The sequence below is a fragment of the Martes martes genome (assembly GCF_963455335.1).
Source record: "Martes martes genome assembly, chromosome: 9".
Lineage (NCBI taxonomy): Eukaryota > Metazoa > Chordata > Mammalia > Carnivora > Mustelidae > Martes > Martes martes.
The window spans coordinates 124,955,886-124,968,215 of NC_137896.1; positions in this window are offsets into that span (position 1 = coordinate 124,955,886).

Consider the following 12,330-nt stretch of genomic DNA (forward strand, 5'->3'; position numbering starts at 1 on the left):
TCAAGAATCCATTATAAATAGCTGCCTGGGGCATTTTTTAAATTCCTCATAGTGTGGGAATTTGCAACAAAGTAAATTAAATGTTCAATGAGAGTTTATTTAACAGGCTAAATAAAGTTCCCAACAGTTTCATTGGTAGAAATAGTAGTTATCTTCTAAATGATATATCTTCCTAAAACATGTATTATAGGGTCACTTTTCATTGAGAATAAGATTTAAGTTATTACCATGGCATTCACAAATGCTTTAAAAGTTGGCCTGAATGACCTTGCCGACCTCATCCCCTGTATGTGACTATACAATACTCAATGATCCCTCCAAAATTCTTGAACTTTCTTGTCTTCACACTGTTTATTTTCATTTTTTCATCCCAAAGTGTTTTTTCCTCCCTTGTCTGATAAAAATCGTCCAAAACCAAATTCAAAGCCAATCTTCTCTGTGGACCTCTAACCATTTGTTCCCACCCAGAATTCACCCGACCCTGTATTTGGCACAGATAACTATGCAGCATCTTAGACCACTGTGGGTTCTAGCTAGGCATGTGTATCTTGCTCCCTATCCCACCATTCTTTTTTTTTTTTTTTTAATTTTTTTATTTTAATAAACATATAATGTATTTTTATCCCCAGGGGTACAGGTCTGTGAATCGTCTGGTTTACACATTTCACAGCACTCATCATAGCACATACCCTCCCCAATGTCCATTTCCCCACCACCCTCTCCCGTCCCCCTTCCCCCCCGCAACCCTCAGTCTGTTTCTTGAGATTGAGTCTTTTATGGTTTGTCTCCCTCCCAATCCCATCTTTTCATTTTTTCTTTTCCTACCTCCCCCCAAACCCCCCCACCTTGCATCTCCACTTCCTCATATCAAAGAGATCATATGATAGTTATATTTCTCCGATTGACTTATTTCGCTAAGCATGATACCCTCTAGTTCCATCCACGTCGTCGCAAATGGCAAGATTTCATGTCTTTTGATGGCTGCATAGTATTCCATTGTGTATATATACCACATCTTCTTTATCCATTCATCTGTTGATGGACATCTAGGCGCTTTCCACAGTTTGGCTATTGTGGACATTGCTGCTATAAACATTCGGGTGCACGTGCCCCTTCGGAGCACCACGTTTGTATCTTTAGGATATATACCCAGGAGTGCAATTGCTGGGTCGTAGGGTAGCTCTATTTTCAGTTTTTTGAGGAACCTCCACACTGTTTTCCAGAGTGGTTGCACCAGCTTGCATTCCCACCAACAGTGTAGGAGGGTTCCCCTCTCTCCGCATCCTCGCCAGCATCTGTCATTTCTTGACTTGTTAATTTTAGCCATTCTGACTGGTGTGAGGTGGTATCTCATTGTGGTTTTGATTTGTATTTCCCTGATGCCGAGTGATGTGGAGCATTTTTTCATGTGTCTGTTGGCCATCTGGATGTCTTCCTTGCAGAAATGTCTGTTCATGTCCTCTGCCCATTTCTTGACTGGATTATTTGTTCTTTGGGTATTGAGTTTGATAAGCTCTTTATAGATTTTGGATACTAGCCCTTTATCTGATATGTCGTTTGCAAATATCTTCTCCCATTCTGTCAGTTGTCTTTTGGTTTTGTTAACTGTTTCCTTTGCTGTGCAAAAGCTTTTGATCTTGATGAAATCCCAATAGTTCATTTTTGCCCTTGCTTCTGTTGCCTTTGGCGATGTTCCTAGGAAGAAGTTGCTGCGGTGGAGGTCAAAGAGGTTGCTGCCTGCATTCTCCTCAAGGATTTTGATAGATTCCTTTCGCACATTGAGGTCCTTCATCCACTTTGAGTCTATTTTCGTGTGTGGTGTAAGGAAATAGTCCAATTTCATTTTTCTGCATGTGGCTGTCCAATTTTCCCAGCACCATTTGTTGAAGAGGCTGTCTTTTTTCCATTGGATATTCTTTCCTGCTTTGTCGAAGATTAGTTGACCATAGAGTTGAGGGTCTATTTCTGGGCTCTCTATTCTGTTCCATTGGTCTATATGTCTGTTTTTGTGCCAGTACCATACTGTCTTGATGATGACAGCTTTGTAATAGAGCTTGAAGTCTGGAATTGTGATACCACCGACTTTGGCTTTCTTTTTCAATATTCCTTTGGCTATTCGAGGTCTTTTCTGGTTCCATATAAATTTTAGGATTATTTGTTCTATTTCTTTAAAAAAAATGGATGGGATTTTGATAGGGATTGCATTAAATGTGTAGATTGCTTTAGGTAAAATAGACATTTTCACAATATTTGTTCTTCCAATCCATGAGCATGGAATATTTTTCCATTTCTTTGTGTCTTCCTCAATTTCTTTCATGAGTACTTTATAGTTTTCTGAGTATAGATTCTTTGCCTCTTTGGTTAGATTTATTCCTAGGTATCTTATGGTTTTGGGTACGATTGTAAATGGGACTGACTCCTCAATTTCTCTTTCTTCTGTCTTGTTGTTAGTGTAAAGAAATGCGACTGATTTCTGTGCATTGACTTTATATCCTGACACTTTACTGAATTCCTGTATAAGTTCTAGCAGTTTTGGAGTGGAGCCTTTTGGGTTTTCCACATATAGTATCATATCATCTGCAAAGAGTGATAGTTTGACTTCTTCTTTGCCGATTTGGATGCCTTTAATTTCTTTTTGTTGTCTGATTGCTGAGGCTAGGACTTCTAGTACTATGTTGAACAGCAGTGGTGATAACGGACATCCCTGCCGTGTTCCTGACCTTAGCGGAAAAGCTTTCAGTTTTTCTCCATTGAGAATGATATTTGCGGTGGGTTTTTCATAGATGGCTTTGATAATATTGAGGTATGTGCCTTCTATCCCTACACTTTGAAGAGTTTTAATCAGGAAGGGATGCTGCACTTTGTCAAATGCTTTTTCAGCATCTATTGAGAGTATCATATGGTTCTTACTCTTTCTTTTATTAATGTATTGTATCACATTGATGGATTTGCGGATGTTGAACCAACCTTGCAGCCCTGGAATAAATCCCACTTGGTCGTGGTGAATAATCCTTTTAATGTACTGTTGGATCCTATTGGCCAGTATTTTGGTGAGAATTTTCGCATCTGTGTTCATCAAGGATATTGGTCTGTAATTCTCTTTTTTGGTGGGATCCTTGTCTGGTTTTGGGATCAAGGTGATGCTGGCCTCATAGAATGAGTTTGGAAGTTTTCCTTCCATTTCTATTTTTTGGAACAGTTTCAGGAGAATAGGAATTAATTCTTCTTTAAATGTTTGGTAGAATTCCCCTGGGAAGCCGTCTGGTCCTGGACTTTTGTTTGTTTGGAGATTTTTGATGACTGTTTCAATCTCCTTACTGGTTATGGGTCTGTTCAGGTTATCTATTTCTTCCTGGTTCAGTTGTGGTAGTTTATATATCTCTAGAAATGTATCCATTTCTTCCAGGTTGTCAAATTTGTTGCCATAGAGTTGCTCGTAGTATGTTCTTATAATTGTTTGTATTTCTTTGGTGTTGGTTGTGATCTCTCCTCTTTCATTCATGATTTTATTTATTTGCGTCCTTTCTCTTTTCTTTTTGATAAGTCTGGCCAGGGGCTTATCAATCTTATTAATTCTTTCAAAGAACCAGCTCCTAGTTTTGTTGATTTGTTCTATTGTTTTTTTAGTTTCTATTTCATTGATTTCTGCTCTGATCTTTATGATTTCTCTTCTCCTGCTGGGTTTAGGCTTTCTTTGTTGTTCTCTCTCCAGCTCCTTTAGGTGTAGGGTTAGGTTGTGTATTTGAGACCTTTCTTGTTTCTTGAGAAAGGCTTGCACTGCTATATATTTTCCTCTCAGGACTGCCTTTGTTGTGTCCCACAGATTTTGAACTGTTGTGTTTTCATTATCATTTGTTTCCATGAATTTTTTCAATTCTTCTTTAATTTCCTGGTTGACCCATTCATTTTTTAGAAGGATGCTGTTTAGTCTCCATGTATTTGCGTTCTTTCCAAATTTCCTCTTGTGATTGAGTTCGAGCTTCAGAGCATTGTGGTCTGAAAATATGCAGGGAATGATCTCGATCTTTTGGTACCGATTGAGACCTGATTTATGACCCAGGATGTGGTCTATTCTGGAGAATGTTCCATGTGGACTAGAGAAGAATGTATATTCTGTTGCTTTGGGATGGAATGTTCTGAATATATCTGTGATGTCCATCTGGTCCAGTGTGTCATTTAAGGCCTTTATTTCCTTGTTGATCTTTTGCTTAGATGATCTGTCCATTTCAGTGAGGGGAGTGTTAAAGTCCCCTGCTATTATTGTATTACTGTTGATGTATTTCTTTGATTTTGTTATTAATTGGTTTATATAGTTGGCTGCTCCCATGTTAGGGGCATAGATATTTAAGATTGTTAGATCTTCTTGTTGGACAGACCCTTTGAGTATGATATAGTGTCCTTCCTCATCTCTTATTATAGTCTTTGGCTTAAAATCTAATTGATCTGATATAAGGATTGCCACCCCAGCTTTCTTCTGATGTCCATTAGCATGGTACATTGTTTTCCACCCCCTCACTTTAAATCTGGAGGTGTCTTCGGGTCTAAAATGAGTTTCTTGTAGGCAGCATATGGATGGGTTTTGTTTTTTTATCCATTCTGATACCCTGTGTCTTTTGATTGGGGCATTGAGCCCATTAACATTCAGGGTAACTATTGAGAGATATGAATTGAGTGCCATTGTATTGCCTGTAAGATGATTGTTACTGTATATTGTTTCTGTTTCTTTCTGATCTACTACTTTTAGGGTCTCTCTTTGCTTAGAGGACCCCTTTCAATATTTCCTGTAGAGCTGGTTTGGTGTTTGCAAATTCTTTCAGCTTTTGTTTGTCCTGGAAGCTCTTTATCTCTCCTTCTATTTTCAGTGATAGCCTAGCCGGATATAGTATTCTTGGCTGCATGTTTTTCTCGTTTAGTGCTCTGAATATATCATGCCAGTTCTTTCTGGCCTGCCAGGTCTCTGTGGATAGGTCCGCTGCCAATCTAATGTTTTTACCCTTGTATGTTACCGACTTCTTTTCCCGGGCTGCTTTCAGGATTTTCTCTTTGTCGCTAAGACTTGTAAATTTTACTATCAGGTGACGAGGTGTGGACCTATTTTTATTGATTTTGAGGGGCGTTCTTAGCATCTCCTGGATTTTGATGTTTGTTCCCTTTGCCATATTAGGGAAATTCTCTCCAATAATTGTCTCCAATATACCTTCTGCTCCCCTCTCTCTTTCTTCTTCTTCTGGAATCCCAATTATTCTAATGTTGTGTCGTCTTATGGTGTCACTTATCTCTCGAATCCTCTCCTCGTGTTCCAGTAGTTGTTTGTCTCTCTTTTGCTCAGCTTCTTTATTCTCTGTCATTTGGTCTTCTATGTCACTAATTCTTTCTTCTGCCTCATTTATCCTGGCAGTGAGAGCTTCCATTTTTGATTGCACCTCATGAATAGCTTTTTTGATTTCAACTTGGTTAGATTTTAGTTCTTTTATTTCTCCAGAAAGGGCTTTTATCTCTCCGGAGAGGGTTTCTCTAATATCTTCTATGCCTTTTTCGAGCCCGGCTAGAACCTTGAGGATCGTCATTCGGAACTCTAGATCTGTCATGCTACCTATGTCTGTATTGATTAGGTCTCCAGCCTTCGGTACGGCCTCTTGTTCTTTTTTTTGAGGTGAGTTTTTCCGCCTTGTCATTTTGTCCAGGTAGGATTTGCTTTCTCCTGCTGTGGAATTCCGCTGTTCTTGGTGACTGAAGTTGGTTTTGGATGGTTTCTTGTTGATCTTCTGGGGGAGGGGCCTGTTGTAGTGATTCTCAAGTGTCTTTGCCGCAGGCAGAATTGCACCGCCCTTGCCAGGGGCCGGGCTAAGTAATCCGCTCGGGTTCGCTTTCGGGAGCTTTTGGCCCCTGAGCGCTTTCCGTAGAGTCCGGAGGACGGGAATGAAGATGGCGGCCTCCCAGTCTCCAGCCCGGAGGAGCCGAGAGCTTGGGGTTCCGCTCCTCAGTGCGCTCTCAGAGCAAAGCGCCCAACAGCCCCGCCTCCCTGGCTTGCGGTCGCGCCTCGAGGAAAGCAGTCAATTGTTGGAGCTGGAGAAAAGCGCCGGGTCGCTTTTGTCTCCGTGGCCTCCGGCCGCGCTCCGAGCCCACCCAGCCTGCAACCGGCACAAGGTAACCCCGGGCTTAGAGCTCACTCCTCAGCTTTGTCGCTGTAGCCGGCTTCCCCGCTCTAATACCTGCGAGCTCTGCGGCACTCAGACATCCCCAGTCCTTCTGTGACCCTGCGGGTCCTGGGGTTATGCTGACCCCGCCTGGGTTTCCCCCCAGTTTAGCCTCTGGAGCGATGTCTCCCAGTGGAGCCGACTTTTAAAAGTCCCGATTTTGTGCTCCGTCGCTCCGCCGCTTGCCGGGTGCCGGCCCCTCCCCCCAGGGTCTATCTTCCCGTCGCTTTGGATTCACTTCTCCGCAGGTCCTACCTTTCAGAAAGTGATCGATTTTCTGTTTCTGGGATTGTTGCTCTTCTTCTCTTCGATTTCCCGTTGGATTTATAGGTGTTCACAATGGTTAGATAAGCTATCTAGCTGATCTCCTGCTACCCGATGTCGTCTCAGCCTGCTACTTCTCCGCCATCTTGACTCCTCCCCCCCTATCCCACCATTCTGTGCTTCTTGAAGACACACCCTCTTTCCCTATGCCTTTTTGAGTCTTCTGTTGCCCTAGTAGGGACTCATGCATGGTAAGTACTCAAGAAATATCCATTTAACTCAGCAGTTCTAAAATTGGGGTGCACAGTGGAAGAACCTGGAATGCTTTTTAAAAATTCCAATGTGTAGATTGTACCCAGAATAATTAAATTAGAACTTCTAAGAGTGGAGTCCAAGCATCAGTATGCTAATAAGCTTCCTCCGGGATTTTAATGTGCGTCCAGGTAATTGACGTGGGCAGGGAGTATCTCAGAAGTGAGAGGGGCACTAAGGTAGTCTGGCTCTCGCAGCCCTCCCCGAATCCACAGTTCTGCCCTTGATCACCAACATCTCTGAAGACTCATCACTGCACCTGGAAAAGTTTTTGGCTTCACTATGACTTTGAAGTGAACTTTAACTTCTAAAGAAATCTGTGATGACACAAAAGGCAGGTAAGATATATAGTTGAAAGATCAGCCCCCACATGTGGAAATGGTTTGTTACACTCTGGAATGTACCTGCGAAAAATGTAGCTTTGAAAATGTTAGTAGCAGATGCTTCTGTTCATCCCTGTGCAATTTACTGATTATGATGTGCTATCACTTCCTCTCCAATTCCCAGTCAGTTGCCTTCTGGAGGTGTTTCCCTTAATCAGGACTGCAGGGCTAACATGTGGATTGGCCAGACTACCCTTTAGATACAGGGATATTCTCTGGGGGCCCGCCACAGGCTCTCATGAGTTGCTCCCTGTCCTGTACAAGTGTGATGGCTAAGGTGGGAGCTGTTCTCTCTGAGATGCCAAGATATTTAGTTCCTACAAAACAAAGCTACTGGCCCTTCAGTCAGCAGTTCTCCAACCTGAACACGCGTCTGAATCACATGGAGGGCTCGTTACTGGGCGCCACCCCAAGAGTTCCTGATTCAGTAGGTGTGGGATAAAACCTGGAGAATTTGCATTCCTAAGTTCCCAGGTGATATTCACGCTTACCGCACTTGGAGAACCGGTGTTCCAGGTAGCAGAGCCAAAAGGTTATGATAAAGGGAGTAGAAAAAAGTATAATTGATTTGGTTTCTAAAGGGGTATGGATTAAGGTTATGAATGCTTATAAGGCTGAGAAGAGAGAGGAATGGCTAAGATTCTTACTGTTTTAAGGATTATTCTGTGGCTAACCTATGTTACCCTCTAGCAACAAGGAGTAAGGAGTAAATGTGTACATGATTTTCAACCACAGGCTGCTCTGAGTTATGAGCTTGTGGATGAAGTTACGCCATGAGATGAGAATTTAGAGGGAGATTATGTCTCTGCCACAGAATGTTTTTTTTAAATCACAAGTGTGAAGCTTTATCACAGTATAAAACAGACTTTTCTAATAAGAAAACCAACTTTGCTGACCACAGCCCTTACCAGACACACAAAGCTCCCAACCTTTGCCTGAACCACTAGGAGGGCAAGCTCCTGGCTACAACCAGAAGGCTGCACTGCGGTAGGAAAAGAGCAGAGTAAAAATAAAGGGGGTGGGTAGTTCTCTTACTTATGGCTTATGTTTTTGTGTACTGTTTGGATCAAGTAATGACTCTCTTCTGGGGTATTGAATGGGTGCTGAAAAAGCCCACAGACAAAAGATGAATCAACCCCGTGTTTTCTCGGTGCCCCACCAGGGCTCACCGCCTGCTGTGTACACAGGAAGTCCCTTGTTAGGCTATGACCGGGAAGAAAAAAAAAATAAAAAAAAGTCCAAGAGATGACCCCATCTATCAAGAAGCTACAGACTATTTTGTGAATTCAGGAAAGACAGAGCTGACAAAGCAAATGCAGAGTGGTGGGGTGGAGAGAAGTAGGGTGTCGGGGAATTGGATTCCTGGAGAGAGTGAGCAGCTAAGCAGATGCCAACCAGACCATAAGGCAAATCTGTAGATTTCTGGTGACAAAAGAGCAGGACTTCAGGCTGCATCAAGGTTGGGTGGGGTCTTCAAATTCCCTTTTCAGCTTTTCTTCCCAAGCTAGTTCCCATAAATAGCTACCCCCCTCCCCCGTTCCTACCCAGTAGCATGCAGAGTGTTCCCTGGTGCAAGCTCTAAGACCAAACAGCCATGGGATTTGGGAGAATAGTTTCTACACTTTAGCCACTGGAGCGGGGTTGGAGGGGGGGCTGTGTGTTGGGCAGGGAGGGGAAGAGCAGAGCCTACAAGGGCTGCAGGAGCCCTTAGGAATTTCAGCTAAATCTTCTATCTGTCCGGGAGTCTCTCACCTACTCAGGAGTTTGGTGTGTGTCCTCAGGGTCAGGATCAGTGGGGAGGCCCCCATCAGCTACGTCTCTTTCCCCTCTCTGCAGGTGAAAAATACTACTGTGCAACCCCTATTTAGGAGGCCCTCCACATCTGTCTGTTTTTTGCCCAGCAGAGGGTATAGGATCTTTTTAAATTTAAATTTAAATTTTTTCAAAACTGGGATGCTCTTTTGAGGACCCATTAGAGAGAGAGATTTAGATATTCTTTCCATTGGCACCTTATGATCCAAATTCTTGCCTGTTAAATGCAAAAAAAAAAAAAATCCTAAAGAATTATTTCTTTAAAAGGACCCAACTTAAATACATCTGTGGAAACTAAGCATAATTTATTTTTATATTAGGTTAAAAATGTTTGCAGTGTATGCCCAAACTTTTCCAGATGTTAAAACAAGTAAACACTATTAGATCAAATTTAATTTGGTTTGGTGTTTTAATCAACTTTTACCTTGATTTTCTTTTTTGCTTATAACAAGGTTGACTCGTGTGTCGGAGGTGGTCTTAAAAGTGTTAATTTTAGCTTTTCTTTACAACACAAATACACGCACCAAGGCATTTTCTTATTATAAACTGAGTTAGATAAACTTTCAGTGTAGCTTTGCTTCATTAAACCAGGAAGTTTATACACCCTAACAAAAAAAATATGTATTTCCATTTGATGTTGGCATCAATGGTGGTACTGTGTATAATGTCGTTAGTACTGGTAGCTGGAATTCTCCATGGGAGACTGATGAAAGACAGATGACAATAAAAAGGGCATCAGAAACCGAAAATAAAATGTGAGATGTGGCTTTAGAAGCAAGGGCACTATTTCCTAAGACAGGAATTGTTTCTTGGGATGTGGCCTTGGGAGCTTGGAGGGGACTGAGATTGGGGTTTCCCATGCAACACGGCAGTCAGCGGAGGAGGCTGGACCTGCTCAGGGAGAGCAAAGAGTGTTCCCATCGTCCAGATTTTCAGGTAGGAGAGAGGATTTATGGACTATGTGGTGCTTTATCTTAGTTTTCAAAAGCAGTTTTCTGAATTGCTTTGAATGTCATGAAATGTGCTGATGAAGCTACCATTTTGGGGATTGAATGACACAAATTATAGTTTAACCAAGTTAAATTGGGGGGGGCAACGTGGGAGTTGACACTGGATCCCTATTATAGCAAGCCTTGTTTGAGGAAGAGTCTCCTGGATTATCTGTGTTAATAAAGGCACATGACTGCATGTGTCTAAAAGTGTATTTTAATTATGCATGTCTATGTGTAATTAAACAAATAGTAAAAGGTAATATTAAGGATTCTCATTTTCCTTTTCATGATAAAGATAATTTTGTCTTTGCAAGTTCTATTCGTGGTGTTGTTGCACAGAAATGGATAATGTGGAAGAAGGAAAAATAAAAGCAACCAAACCAACTTAAATTAGTTACTTTGGAAAGGACAAAGAAGCCCTTGCAGGAGAGGATAGATTATAAAGGTGTGAGGATGTGGGCAAAAATAACACGGGCAGCTCAGGAAGAATTTCAGAAAAGTTTTGGGGGTGCATTTTGAAGGAGAGAGAAGGACTGGAACATCATTTTAGGATGAGAAGGACTTCTGAGTGTAGGAAGCAAAGGGAAGTATAAATAATTCTGTAGTGTGTTATGAACAGGTTTTGAAAAGCCCTTACTCAGTGTTCCCAGGGAACCCCCAGTTACCAAGCACTAATCCTCTTCAATGTTCTCATAAAACCCTGTTCTTTCCATGTTTTCCTTATGGCACAGTTGAGCAGTCCTCATTTTTGAAATCTTTCCTTAGATTCTCAGAAGTTCTACTAGATTGCACATTCATAACATTCTGTAAAAACTTCTCATCCCCATCAACTAGGATTGCATTTGGCTACATGTTACAGAGAATCATCTTCAGTGGGTTTATTTTTTCCACATAACAAGAAGCCTGGAGATTGGTAGTTTGGGGACAGTGCAGCCTCCCAATGAAATATCCCTGTCTTTCCCATCCTTACAGTATTTTTTCAAAACGGCTGTTTTATCTCCATGTATCAAAAGTGTGTTCTAGGCAGAAGCAGGGTCAAGAAGAAAGGACAAAAGGCACATACCAGCTGCATTTATCTCTTTAACCAGAAAGACAAACTTTCTATATCTGGCACACTTCCCCTTAAATTCCAGGCACAGTTGTGTCTCCTGGTCAACCCCTAGTTGCAAGTAAGCCTGAGAGACAGCATTTTATCTGTGTTCATGATTCCCCACTTCCCCAAACAAAACTGGGGTTCTGTAAATAAGGGGGAGGAGGATAATAAATATTCAGTAGGCTAGTGGTAATGTCTCCCATTTATCCAGCTCGTTATGTAAGGTGGATATGCAGATGGGGGTTGGTGGAGACATTGACCAAGTTCTTCCCACAACCACTTACAAAAATAAAGTTCTAGTCTGTGATTCTCACAGACTTTTCATGTCTTTCTAAGTGTACTAGATGATATTGCTAATTTTATATGTCCTGTGTTAATTAGCTCAAGATGGAGAAGGCTGCTTTCCCCACCAACTGAGGCCTTTGTGCCAAACCAAGAAAGAGAGGCCTCCTTATTTTATCGGAGCAAATAAACACGCTTATTGTCTATAACCCAAAGTACTGATTCTTATAGGTAAGAGATCTGCTTGTAGTAGAAGAGATCACTCTCATGGCAGACAAGTGGGGAAGCATGTCAGGGTTGGAACCTCCCTGGGCTTTCCCAGTCATAGTAAGTAACTAAGTAATCTGCTTTGCTGACATAGAGGTACATACAGTTGTCTTCTCAGTATCTTTTGATATGGTGGACCTTTGCAAACCTACTTATACTTTTTTTAAAGGACTTTATTTCTTTAAGAAAGAGGAGAGAGAGGGCACAAGTTGGGGAGAGGGGCAAAGGAAGAGGGAGAGACAGACTCTCCTCAGGGCAGGGAGCCCAATGCAGGGCTCAATCCCACAACCCTGGGATCATGACATGACCTGAGCCAAAGACAGAGACTTAGCAGAGTAAGCCACTTAGGAACTGCCCTCACCCCCCCAAAAGTCTTAAAGCTTCTGGATTTTAGCAGTTTCTAGTTCTTAAGAGCAAAGAGCTACCAAGTGGAGTTAGCTGGGAAAGAAAACAGGGAAGAATAAAACACCTACAAGGAGTGGTAAATTAACACTAGCACCAATAGGCACTTTTTCTTTGGGGATTTTCTTCAGATTCTGGCCCAGAGAAAGGCTTAAAATCCAGACTTGGTTTCTGGCAGAAGGTTACTACAGAAGACAGAACAGCAACAAAAGTTTTGGTGATCATCTGCAATTGTAGTGTCAAAATTGGAAGCCTTTCACACATGAGTCATCACCCCTCAACGTATTTATGAAATTTCAAAGCACAGATTGGTGAAGGAAGCTACA